We start from the raw sequence: 13,952 nt of genomic DNA, 5'->3' as shown, positions 1-13,952 counted from the left end.
TGGTTGGATGGAGGCATCTGAGTGCTCCACTCAGTTCTCAAGGAGCTGAACACAGTCCAGACCTCTGAGCCCTGCACTCACTGCTCTGAGCCGTCTACTCACCGCTCGGAGACCAACGATTCAACGCTGTTGTTAGTAGGCGACCTCAGGGGAGGGCTGGAGGTGTAACTGATCACCCTGGGACCCACCTCTCTAGTTACCAAGACGAGCGCTGGCGGGAGACTTCTCAGGGGGAGAGTCTCGAACCTAGGATCGTACAGACTGCACACGCACCACACGACAAGGAGACAATACACCATAGCTTCTTAAGAACGTTTCTTTATCTCGTGATTCAAGGGATCTTTATGATCGGCAAAAGGCAGGTGGTTACAAATAGAGTGAGGTTCAAAGAGTTTCGGTTAGCGTTGGGGTAGCGGGACAGTATTTCGGGATCAGTGTCAATATCGGTGCGTATCCGGCGCACAGCTCTCAATCCTCGAGCCAGGGGATACGAGGCGATCTTTGGGGTCCAGCCGGACCCGGAGAGTCAGGGAGCCACGGGTCACTCAGCAGGGCTCAAGCAAGATGTCAGAGGTCTTACGATTTTCTGGGGAGCCGCGAGTCACTCAGCAGGGCTCAAGCAAGATGTCGGAGGTCTTACGATCTTCAGGGGAGCCGCGAGTCACTCAGCAGGGCTCAGGTGTTCCAAAGTTGCAAGGGAGCCGCGAGTCACTCAGCAGGGCTCAGGGGGTTCCAGCAGAAGTCCTTCTCTGCCAAGCGAGCCGCGACCATGTCAGCAGGGCTCTCGTCGTTCCAGAATCGAATCTCCGATAGTCCCGGAGCATCCCCAGTTATAGGACTGCTCCTCTTTGATCTCCGGGGTTCCTGCCACGCGGCCCTTTGATCCATTCATGTCAGGTTTGGGAGGAGTCCCAGACACACAGCAGGCGTGGAGCCAGCATTCCGGGTGGCCGGAGGGGCGATCGAAACTGACTTCTCGAGGAGAGGTCGGAGGTGTGAAAGGTACTGCTCCTCCTTCTCTCACTCAAGGGGAGTGCTCTGCCCTCCAGCCAGGGTGGCACCTCTCAGCCTAGGCCGCGCTGGCTCGGCGGCCATCTTAGGTGCCGAAAAGTGGGCACACAGGGCCTATGGGCCGGGAAGATGGAGGCACGGACGGGGAAGTCCGGGGATGGTCATAGGTAACGTGGAGGGAAGGGTTGGCTAGGCCGGGGGACTCAGGGGTCTGTTGTGGTGTAAAGCTCGGGAGGGTGTTGCTACGGGTCAGGGAGTACCACGCCACGAGGCCGGGTCTAACAGCTGTCACAGAGTAGGGGGAGAGTTGGGCAGCTGGGCTCACTGCTCAGGGTGCCGCGCTCACTGCTCAGGTGAATAGCCTCGCCATTCAAAGCACCATACTCTGCCCAGACCTCCAAACTCACTGTTTGATAGATTGGTACTCAGTGCACTTGACTCACTGTCTCTCAGAATGTTGGGTACACTGCTCAACCTACCAAGCTCACTGCCCAGTGCTACTCACCACTCAGAGCAGCATGCAGAATCCATCACTCACCTCTCAGTGGCTGACTCACTGTTCAGAGAACTGACCATACCCCTAGGAATGCTGGATTCACTGCTGAGAGTCCCAGACCCACTCACTGCTCGCACTGCTGATAGAACAGTGGTCCCCTATAGATGACATTTCAGAATGTTCTTTCCGGGACCGGGGACAGGAGCCCTCTGCAGCTCTATTGCTTCCACTCTCGACGGACTGGGTCGGCGGTCATAATCAGTTCCACCACATTTGCTGTGAGCCTGCTGCACAAGTAGCCTGAACTGTTAGCAATCCAGGTAGCAGGGCCCTGGGTGTCGTCATACTGTAGAAGGTTTCAAGAAGTAACTCATAGCCACAACTAGATTTCAGGGCAGGGATCCGGATGGCAGCAGGGATGGGACAAAAAGCAATTGGAGCATCTGTTCCGCCACATCAGGCAGCTCAAAGTTATCTGCACCGAGGCAGACAGGTAATATTAACGCGCAGCGGTGTGCGGTGGCAGCGGCCTGCCCCCACCTCCCTCGTCATGTCACATACTCATTTATGTGGAGAAATCCCAGATGGAAAGTATCTGCTCTCTGCAGGGAGCCTGCTGCAAAGGATGACGCTTGCCGCCTCCTAAGGCCCGCCTGGCAGTGATGAACATGCTACTGTGGTGCTACCTGCCAGGCACAAGGGCCGGCAGAAATGAGCAACATCTCTATGGAAATACACCTCGGGGGCTTCCGACACAGGAGGGGCTTGCTTTTGTATGTAACATCCATTGGGAACACGACAGGGCTTCTGAGAGGCCTGGGCGAAAATAGTTTGGGGCCCCATTGTTTGGAATAGCTTTAAATGTATTTCCCATATTCAGGTAATTAAAACACACATGATTCCAATCAATACCGAATTATATGTTAAACTTTCAGATATAGGGGCTTAAAATTAAAAATGAAAGCTCAAGCCGCTTGAACAAGCACTGCCCAGGCCCTTGCTTGTATGTAGGTCTTTGTATTGGAACATAATAAGGTGGAATTAAAACGTAGTTTCCCTGATTTTCTCCATTCCATTGAGTGGAATATGACAATGTTCTCCCAAATTAAGTTTCTCTGTCTAATCAATCATCTCCTCATTCTTTGTGTGTACTTCTCTGACTAGCCAGTGTTCTCTGGTTGGATAGTGGCCTCTGGCTCAAGTGAGACCTGGCAGTAGATGGAGAGGTGAGTAGACAGAGGGTTGAGAGAGGGGTGAGGAATAAAGAGATGAATGAACAAGGAGATAGAGAGAATAGGTAAAGTAAGATGACCTCTAAAGAAAGGTGAGGTTTGTGGAGAGCTATGGGGAGGAGAAACGGTAACAAACAAGGACGCGGAAGAGAGGGGAGGAGGTGTAAAGAGAGAAGATGTTGGGAGAAGAGGTAGAGGTAGGCACAAAGGCGTGCGGAGAGGCAGATGAGGGTGTGACAGACAGCTAGAGAGAGGTGGGGTGCGGAAGTAAGTTAGAGGTCACATAGAGAAAGTAGAGATAGGTAAGCAGGGGTAGGTACTTGAGAGTTAAGAATAGGTGCATAGAGCTGGTGACTAAGTGGCAAAGAAAGAGTGGTGAGGCAAAAGGGATGAAGTGAAAAACAGAGCTAAGAGGAAGATATGTGAGTCAGAGTGGGACAGGGGGTAGTAGAAAGTGGGGGCATGTTTTTCAGAGCAAGTGGGCATTTGTGAATCAAGACGTGGATTTACGTATTGGTAATTTAGAAAGAGATGAGATACAACAACAAAAAAATAGAGGTAGGAAGATGGGGTGAAGTAGAGAAAAGACCAGAGTGTAGAAAAGTAAAGACAGAGGCAAGGTAGACATAGAGTGGTAATCAGAAGTAGAAAGAGAGGTAAATAGCGTGGAATGAAGTAGGGGAACAAGAATGACTGAGTGAGAGATAAATAACAAGGTATTCGGACAAAATATTGAGTAAAATATATTGAGGTACAAAAAAATCAAATTTTTAATACTGTGATACACAAGTATCGTGATGCGGGAATATCATTGACCAGAATATCGATTTTTGATGTTGTAAATATTGTTTATAAGCATAACTATGTTTTGAATATCGTTTACAAAATTATTGTGGTAAAGAATATTGTTTGTTAATTATCTTTATGTATTTTAGTATACGTTTTAGTTGTATATGTTATAAATTGTATAAGTAATGTTAATGTTTTGAAATATAGTTTGTATTGTTTTTGTTGTTTTTAAGTTAAACTTTATTGTTAATTGTAATTTTTAGAGCCCTAGCAAGGCCTGGGGTTTGTAGGGGTAGAGCATGGGAAGTAAATGAATTACAATTTATTGCACTTATTTAATAAATAATTGTAAATTCATATGAATTATTTTATTGATAATTATGTAAAGTGGGTAATTAATTATTTTATGACGTTATACTTCAGGTGCAGTTTGTAGGGTTTGTAGGGGTACAGGGTAGAAAGTTTAATCATTAGAAGTAATTAATAATATTTTTTAATTATTTAATTGATAACTATGTAAATTGCGCAATTAATTTAATTTTGTATTTATATTTCTGTGCGGGTTTTGCGTTTTGTAAGGGTAAAGGATGGGATGGTAATTAATTAAGATTTTTTAAAGTTACATTTCATGTACGGGTTGTTGGGTTTGTAGGGGAAAAGGGTGGGAAGTTTATTAAATATAATTTAATAATTAGTTAAGTATTCATTATTTAATTGATAGATAATTATGTAAATTGCATAGTTATCATTTTTAAGATATATTTTAGGTGTGGGTTGTTGAGTTTTTAGGGCTACAGAGTGAGAAGTTAATTAAGCAATAGATTCTTTATAATTAATTATTTTGTTATAAATTCATCAATAATTATGTAAATTGTGGAATTATCATATTTGTTAAGTTATATTTTAGGTGTGTGTTATTTAGTTTGTAGAGGTTTAGAGTGGGTACTTATTTAAGTAATAATAAATGTAACATTATTTATTTATTTATTAAAAATTGTGCTATTTATTATGTAATATACAGGCCTGGGTGGAGTTTGCGTAGTATATCTATATATATATATCTATATATACATCTATATATCTATCTATATATATATATATATATATATATATATATATATATATATATATATATATATATGTTACAAACACAGTCCTGATTTCTACAACCTCAGCAGCAAAAAAACAGGTACGGACCACAGCGTGGAATTCAAAAACAATTCCTTTTTATTGCAGAGTAAAGTGCATCCAGTTATAGAACAAGCAAGTGCCCAGCCTGGTGCGTTTTGACCATGTTTCCACTGTCTTGATCACACGATGCACTGGACCAATGGGGAACAATATATAGTGACACAGCAATGATGCGAAAATAATGTGACTGACTACTCAAGCAATAGACATGGAAAAAAATCCTACTATATATTTATTTATTTATGCGACTTTTAAAGCGCGCAACTACCCGTGGGTGTCTCGGCGCTATAGATCAAAAGTAGTTAGACAGAAAGTGGTTGAACAGAAAGGGCCATTTACTGAGTGAAAAGCCACGTTTCAGCTGTCTCCTGAAGGTAATGAGGGTGGGGCTGATTTTAATGTAGGTGGGGAGAGAGTTCCAAAGTTTGGCGGTGGCTATGACAAAGCATCTGTCTCCCCAGTTAACTCTTCGGGTACGAGGAATGTTAACACAATGAGAGGAGTAGGAGCGCAGGGTTCTGGGGTTGTTTTTGGGTTTAAAGGCCTCTCTGAGAAAAGCAGGACCTATGTTGTTGATTGCTTTGTATGCTATGCAGAGGGACTTAAATCTGGTGCGGTTCTTGATGGAAAGCCAATGAAGGTTTTGCAGGTGGGAGGAGATGGATTGAAATTTGGGAATCTTCAGAAGGACTCTGGCTGCCGCATTCTGCACTAGCTGAAGTTTGTTAGTGATTTTGGCCTGTGCATTCAGAAAAAGAGCATTGCAGTAATCTATACGTGAGAAAATCAAAGAGGTGATGAGTGTTTTTGCATGGGTACTGGGGATGTAGGGTAGTAGCTTTTTTATTTTACGTAACGTAAAGAATGAAGTGGACACCACGTTGTTCGTATGGTGGGTGAATAGCAGTTTGTCATCAAATATTACCCCTAAGTTCCGCACCTTGGTGCCCGGGGTAGGGGGGGACCTAGCTTGTCAGGCCACCAAACGGGAGACCAGATGGGTTCCAGTTTACCGAAGACCATTATCTCTGTCTTGGAGGAATTCAACTTTAAGCAATTGGCCGACATCCAGTCGCTTATTGCTAACATGCCTGATTGAAAGTTAGCGGCCACATCAGCACCATCTTGATGGATAGATAAGACGAGCTGTGTGTCGTCGGCGTAGGTTGTAAGGCTGATGTTGTGGGCTTTGATTACCCTCGCCAAGTCCGACACGTATATATTAAACAGTGTCGGACTTAGCGAGGATCCTTGAGGGAGTGAAAAAGTAGGTGAACAAAATTGTCCTAGTTTGACTGTTAGGGATCGGTTCTCTAGGAATGAAGAGATGAGGTTTTTTGCTTTGTGTGTAATCCCCAAGGCAGAGACACGGTCGACCAAGGTGGTGTGGTCGACCGTGTCAAAGGCTGCGGACAAGTCCAATAATATCAGGACCGCCGCTCCCCCTTTGTCCATAGTAGACCTAATCTCATCAGCCGCTTTGATGAGTGCTGTTTCGGTGCCATGTGCCTGTCTGAAACCAAACTGTGTGTCATCTAGAAGGTCGTTGGTTTCAATGAAGTTGGAGAGTTGCGTGTTCATGAGACTCTCAAATATCTTAGATGGAAAGGGTAGGCAGGCGATAGGCCTGTAGCTAGCTAGATCTACAGGGTCTAGGTTAGGCTTTTTAAGAAGTGGGCGTAAGACTGCTTGTTTCCATACTGAGGGGTATACTCCTGTACTGAACATGGTGTTATAGATGTTGGCGATTGCTGGTGTAATAATGTGTGCGATCGAATTAAGGATTGAAGGTGGACATGGGTCAGTGGGGGAGCCGGATTTGATTTTGGTTATAAGATGTTTGATGCACTCTTGGGAGGTTTCTTGAAAATGAGAAAATGTAGCTGAGATGTTTGAAGGACCAGGCGGAGATGTTAATGCACCAGAATGAGTTGAAGGGGAGAAAGTGCTATATAACCATCATCAAAAATCATGTATAGTTAAGTGTGAGCGGGAAATCCGTTACGCTCGCGGATTTTTCAGATTTTTGGGAAATCCGCAATCCGCGAATTTTGCGGATTTCCCGCAAAATCCGCAAAAAAAAATCCGCGAGCGTAACGGGTTCAAAAGATGAACCCCCACTCATGCAACTATTTTACAATGGCGCCAGCAAGCTGCCAGCGCCGTTGTAAAATAGTTACAAAGTTAGCTTGCACAGGAACCACTAGATAAAACGAAGCAGGTGCTGCTTTATTTTATCTAAGTGCTTCCTGTGCAAGCTAACTTTGTAACTATTTTACAACGGCGCTGGCAGCTTGCTGGCGCCATTGTAAAATAGTTACAGCTCACAGCTCACTCAAGGGACCCCTGCGCCCTTCGGGACGATTGCATAGTAACACACACATGGACGCTCGAACTAGTTGATGCTCAAATTCAGTGACTCATTCATTAGCCCAAAAACAATTGTGAGCGTCGTCGAGGCTGGACAGGTGTGCCTTCTTCCCAAATCTACAGTGGAAAATCAGCTGTGATGCTGGATAGGCTTTGCATCCTTGACTTTCACGAGCGCAATACCCGTGCTGTTCCTGTGACCAGGAGCTTCTTTCTCTTCATCTGCTGAACTGATCTTTCTCTGACCTTTTATTCACACAAGACGAGGCACATACCCTACTGGGCACATTGTGTTCGCACGGGTTTCTGCAAGTTCGCATGCGTTTTGTACAATTTCGCAATTTGCGAAATTGTACAAAACCCTCGCGAACTTGCAGAAACCCGTGCGAACATTAAAAAAAAATCCGCAAATTCGCGGGAATTCGCGGATTTTGCGGATTGTGAGTTCGCAAATCCGCAAAATTCGCGAACAAGAGATTCGCAAAATTCGCCCATACCTATGTATAGTGGTCTAAGATTTTTTATACACAACCGACATATGCAGGCAATAATAAAATACATACAGAAGGGGTACACAGTTCATATTCATTGATTTGTAATCAGCCCGCTTATTAAATATACAGTACATAATAAATCAATACTAATTGCATAGTGCTAAATGAAAACAATCTGTAATAAAATGGCAGATGTTATCTGCGGAACTCATCCCTCCAATCCGTATTCCCAGTCACTTAGGGTAGTCAAAGATTTGTTAAAGTGCAAGCGCAAGAATGTATACTTAAAAAGTGCAAATGTTTCATGTAATAAGAAATATATAAACTAAATGTACATAAATAAGCTCAGCCAGGCAGACCAGCCCACATATAAATAACTAAAGTGCTAGTACATTATAAATGTATAGCTAAGCGCAGAAAGTCAGGTTACTAGTTCATCTGTGGTAAACATATAGATCTTTGCATTGCACTATACCAGTTCTTAACTCGCTACAATGCCAGTGCATAAATAACTTGATAAGCGCAAATAAGCGTCATCATGAGCATAATCAATATTCTCAGAGTGTACAATACATGTGATTCTAGGGGCTAAAACCGGCGGATATTCTGTAAGAACTCGGTAAAATCGAGGAATTCAGGATAAACACCAAGATCCTCAATCTATAAAAAATTATGCAGATCCTCGCTGGTGTTGAGACCATTCGGCATCTTGGTGTCTAGTAACATGATAACCTCTGATTCCAGCTGCCTTCATTTTTTCTCACGATTGCCACCTCTATAAGATTTTGGTACATAACCTATAACATAATAACTGAGGTCAATACATTTGTCATTATGAACCAATTTAAGGTGTCATGCCACAGGGTAGTTCGGATCAGAATTAACTACTGCTCGTAGATGCTGAAGGATTCTGTTGAAAACTTGCAGTTTGGTGCTTCCCACATGTTGTAAATGACAAGTGCATTCCAATATATACACAGCATTGTCTGTTCCTCATGTAAAATTACCCTGGATTTTAGTGGGGTGTGAGTTAAAGCAGTAGTATACTCAGTGGTGTTTCTACCAAATTTACAAGCTCGGCATGAGCTACATTTCAAAAAACCTTGTTGAGTTGGTAACCAAGTCTTGATGGTAGTCTCCTCTGGGCTAGTTCTGACAAGTGCGTCTCTCATTGATGGTGCTCTTCTAAAAGTGAGAGACCGGAGCTCAGGCAGTAATTGTGATAATGTAATGTCAGAACATACTTTAGGCCAGTTTTTATAGAGGATTCTAGGCACTTAACTCTCATGTTTGCTGTACGTGGTTATTAATCTAATGGTGTTGTATGGTTCTACATTGTTGGGGTCGCTGGCAATCTGTGTTGCCGCTAAGCATGGGCGGAAAATCCGTTCCGCTCGCGGATTTTGCGGATTTTCGGTAAATTCGCGATCCGCGAACGCTCGCGAATTTACCGAAAATCCGCAAATTCGCACGCAGCGGATTTTTTTTTTTTGGTGATACAATTTTGCGGCGTGCGGCGTAAGTTCGTAATTGCGAACATGTAGGTGCAGCGGGCAGCAACAATCTCGCACTCGCGAAATTACAAAATTTGCAATTCTGCACAAGAAATCCACTAGCAAGCAGCATAGACCTTCTGAAAATGATGATTTTTATCAGAATATCTCCTCAGGTTGACATTTACCTGCACTTTTTTGGATTTGAGGCCTTTTGACTTTCTTTGGATCACTTTTGGATTAGAAATCAACTTTCACAAGTAAGTTTGTTTGGGGCATTACAGTTGCTGTAATGCTGTTCTGCAGAAAAACGAGTTTTGCAAAAGTGAAAGCATTCAGCAGGTGCAAAAGTTCAAACTCATCATTAGTAACCATTCCCTGTAGTGCTTCCTGACTGGGGCCCCTCCAGAGTTCTGTTGCTAGTTGCAACAATTGTATGACCCTGCTCTGACCCTCACAGCAGGCTCATAGAATTGCTACAAGTAGGCCACAAAGGTCCTGAAAAAAAAATTGCACTGCAACAGAAAGCAAATTACAGATAAGGAAGCAGGTGCCAGACTGGAATTTTAAAACAGTGACACATTAATAAATCAACCCCAAATTAATTCATGTCAGTTGAAGCAGGGCAGGTGTGCTTGCTTTTCCCCCCATAATCTACAGTGATGATGAACCAGAGAGTGGCATTGATGTACCAGAGGGTGGCATGGGTGAAACAGAGGGTGGCAGTGGTGAAACAGAGGGTGCTGGGAACCTGTGATGATGAACCAGACGTAGAAACAACATAATCGCGACCGTTGCGAGACGACATGTAAGTTCGCAATTGCGAACTGGTACAAAACCCTCGCAAACTGGCAGAAATCCATGCGAACACAAAAAAAAAAATCTGCAAATTCGCGGATTTTACGGATTGCGAGTTCGCAAATCCGCAAATTCGCGAACGCCAGATTCCGAAAATTCACCCATGCTTAGTTGCCGCAGTGCTGGTGATGGTGGTTGGTAAACATTCTTCCCTGGTGCTACTATTGGCTCTGTCAAGGGCTGCTTTCAATTAATTTGTTTTGTACCCTCTGGCAATAAACCGTTGGGCGACTTCCAGTTGGCAAGATTTCAAATCGGCCTCTAAACTACATAAACGCCTGATTCTCAGAAACTCTCCGTAAGGAATGCTACGTATAAGATGATTTGGGTGAGAACTGCTGGCGCGAATAACAGAGTTGCTAGCAGTCTTTGTACAATGGAGTTTTGTATGGATCGAGTTGTCCTCAATGTAAAGCTCAACATCAAGTAAGTGTACCTTCTTATTGCTAATGTCAGCAGTAAAGTTGAGGTTAAGCATGTTGTTCCTAAGGCTAACGACAAACTGTTTAGCAGATTCCAATGATCCCTTCCAAATTAGATAAATGTCATCAATGAATCACCACCACTGAAGTACATGTGTGTCAAAAACAGCCTTATGGGTTGCTTGAGGACATGCTCCTCCCACCAGCCAACGTGTAAACACTCATAACTAGGAAAGAAGCATGTCCCTCTCCTCGAAACTGTTGATAAATTTCCTGATCAAACATGAACATATTGTTGGTTAAACAGATTTCAATCATTCTTAAAATCATTTTGTGGTGTTCGTGTATATGAATACTGTGATTATTGTGTACTGCATTAATACCATTACAATGGGGAATGCTAGGGTAAAGTGAACAAATGTCCATAACAATCAAAAATCAGTTGTCTTCCCATTTAACTGACTATAATTTCGATAAAAAATGTCCAGTGTCTCTGATAAAGGAAGGGAGGTGCACAACGAACTCATGTAAAAAATAATCAACATATTTTGACTATGGTTCTAAAAGACTTTTCTGAGCTAAAATTATTGGTCTCCCTGGCACTGGTAAAACATCTTTATGAATTTTAGGAATAAAATACAGTACTGGAGTGATAGGATGCTCGTTCGTTAAAAAGCAGTATTCATTTTTAGTCAATAATACCAAGCACTTCCATTTGGCCAACTCAGTGAATACTGTGTCCTTGATCTGCCTATGTTCTTGAAAATTGGCTTTTCTGTAACAATCTACATTCTTCAGATGGCGTGATGCCTCTTCTATATAGAGGGCCCGAGGCCATAACACAATGTTGCCTCCCTTGTCTACCTTATTGATGATAACATTTGTGTTGGCTTGTAGTTTGTGAATGAGTTTGGAGTATTGTATTTCTGAATACTTCTGTTGTCTAACTTGCTGCATGACAGTTTTGTTTAATTTTTTCAGATCTTCCGTAACAGATTCACTAAACACATCAATGGTGTCTTTCGGCATCATCAGGATAAATGTATATATATATATAAATAATTGATATATTAGTAAATTTAAAAACAATTATAAAATTATGATATACATTAAGATTTATATTTTCAAAAGTTTTACGTTTTATATGTGTATATAAATATACACACTTAGGGGTCCATTAGGATGACGGGCGGACTTAGTCCGCCCGCCATCCCATTGGGGGAAGGGACCGTCCGCCATCAGGGCGGGGGTCCCGTGGGAGGTATTAGGATGTGCCCGACAAAGTGGCGGGTGCATCATGCATGTTTAACATTGCGGCGGGCGGTGTTTACACCAGCATCCGCGCAATGTTAAAAATGCATGTGATACATTTGCATACAAAAAGCGGCAGGCACCGCGCGGTGCCTTGCCTGTCGCATTGTGTATGCAAATGCAGGTGGGTACCACAGATACCCCCCATGTGTAACGCCACCCCCCCTTCACCCTGGGGGCCCGCAACGGGCCCCCAAAGCATAGACCGTATGCCTTTCCACAGTGGCAATGCCGCCATGGAAATGCATAGGACCGCAAGCATCGTAATGTGGTTGGCAGTGTCTCGCAGACACCGCCACCATATGTACACACTTTTTCCGCCGGTCGAAAAGCGGCGGACAGTCTTTCCGTCTGCATTGACCCCCCAATCATCCTAATGTGTCGGGGGGTCATTTCAGTGAGGATGGCTGGCGGATTGACCCCGCCGGGCCGGCGGTGGCTACCGCCAGCCCGTCGGGGGCAACCCGCCCGCCAATCTAATGGGACCCTTAGTGTGTGTTTTTTTAAATTAGTAAATATTTACATATATTTTTAAATATTATTCAAACATATTTAATTTACATTATATTAATGTTATATGTTAAAATATTTAAGTTTTACGTATTTAAACTACATATATAGTAAAAAACGATATGTGTGTATATATTTTTTGATATGAGTAAAACAATAATTTTCACTGGTCCTGGGCCCCTCGGGTCAGAATTATCACCGATAGAGTGACCTTTCAATTTGTACCAGTCCGGTACAGCCCTGAAGAGTCGTAGGCAGACTGTGCCATACGCGATGAAACACGTGTCGGCTGGTCTTTCCGTGTCTGAACATTAAAAGACACCACATCAACGCTGGATTAATCGTGTTACAATTGGCTATTTTACCCATGCCATCAAACCTATTTGTTAAACACTCAAACAAAGCAAACACAGTTGGTTTCATGGGCTTGAAATTGTTATTAGTTTATTTCTTACCTAAATGGGAGATTTCAATATGTGTCTCAATGTGACCCCACACTAGTGGGTGTAATGTGTCAAAAGTACATTGCAAATTACATGGTAAAACAGTATTCTAACACCGACTCCAGGACTTGCTGAACGCGCCGCGACTTAGCCTTTGCTACAGTTTTGGAGCACAACTCTCTAAACTAAAAAGATTCAATACTCACCCTTGCCTAAACCTGGCATTTGGTGAGTGCTTCCATTCATCTTGATACATTCCAGTTGCCCATTGTTCCAGTGCAGGTGTATTTTGCGCTGTCCCAATCTCAGGACCATTAATGTGCATCAAACAAGAGTGTACCCCGTAATTCAACTGGGATCTATCCGTTAGATATGTATAAGTGTGGTTTTTGTCCTGATGATGACCCCTTAATCATTATATGGGTCAAACAATTATCAACAACAATTTGCATAAAGACAGCTCAATCTACAAGTTGTTCATTTAGATGTGTATATACAATAACATTGATTCTAAAAACGTCTTGTTAAATGATGCCTAGAGGAACCCTTCTTCTTAAATCATTATACTCTGTCCTTCTTCACTCATTGGGTTGTCCTGTAGTTTTTATAGTATATCCATGTTGAGTCATTCCTAGTAGACCTGTGATGTGCACAGGGAATCAAATTTAGGGAGCAGGTGGCCAACATCCACCAACTAGACCCTGGCCTACCACCAGAGTTTGAAGATTGGTGAGGAAGTTCTCCCCACCATCCTATAAGTTACTGATGTCCTGTTCTGAGCAGAAACACCAGCACCCGGGTCTGCCCACAGCAGATGGCAAATAAGTCCTTGAGATGCAAATAAGGCAGCCCGAGACAGACACCTCTGTTCATAATTGACTATCACATTTACATTATTAATCACATTGGTTCATAAGATGAATAGAGATGCATACGAAGACATCAATGTTTGGCAGAATATATACATTGAATGCTAGAGAAGAACTGACCATTGCTGTTTAACACCTTGAATGGAATTTGAGATTAACCTTCCTATCCTGCTGATATTGATCAATGACTTAGGCTCGATGCAGTGTTCTTTTTTCTTCTTCTTCTTATCATTTTAACAAACAGTAGTACAATTATGCAGCCATTACGGAGAGGAATCATTTAGCAACAGTACATGATAAGGAAGTCAGCAACAACATGACAAATTGCACCAATCTATTACACCAGGACACATTTCTCATATTAATACAAAAACAGTAAGGTCTAGTAACAAGCCTTTCCACCACATCCACAATGTAACCATATTAGATTACAGAATGTTACAGAAATGTTCTTAACTAGTCT

The sequence above is a fragment of the Lissotriton vulgaris genome, chromosome 2_2 (genome assembly GCF_964263255.1).
Source record: "Lissotriton vulgaris chromosome 2_2, aLisVul1.2, whole genome shotgun sequence".
In the NCBI taxonomy this organism is placed as follows: domain Eukaryota; kingdom Metazoa; phylum Chordata; class Amphibia; order Caudata; family Salamandridae; genus Lissotriton; species Lissotriton vulgaris.
The sequence above is the reverse complement of the archived record's forward strand: the minus strand, read 5'-3'. Positions refer to the sequence as shown.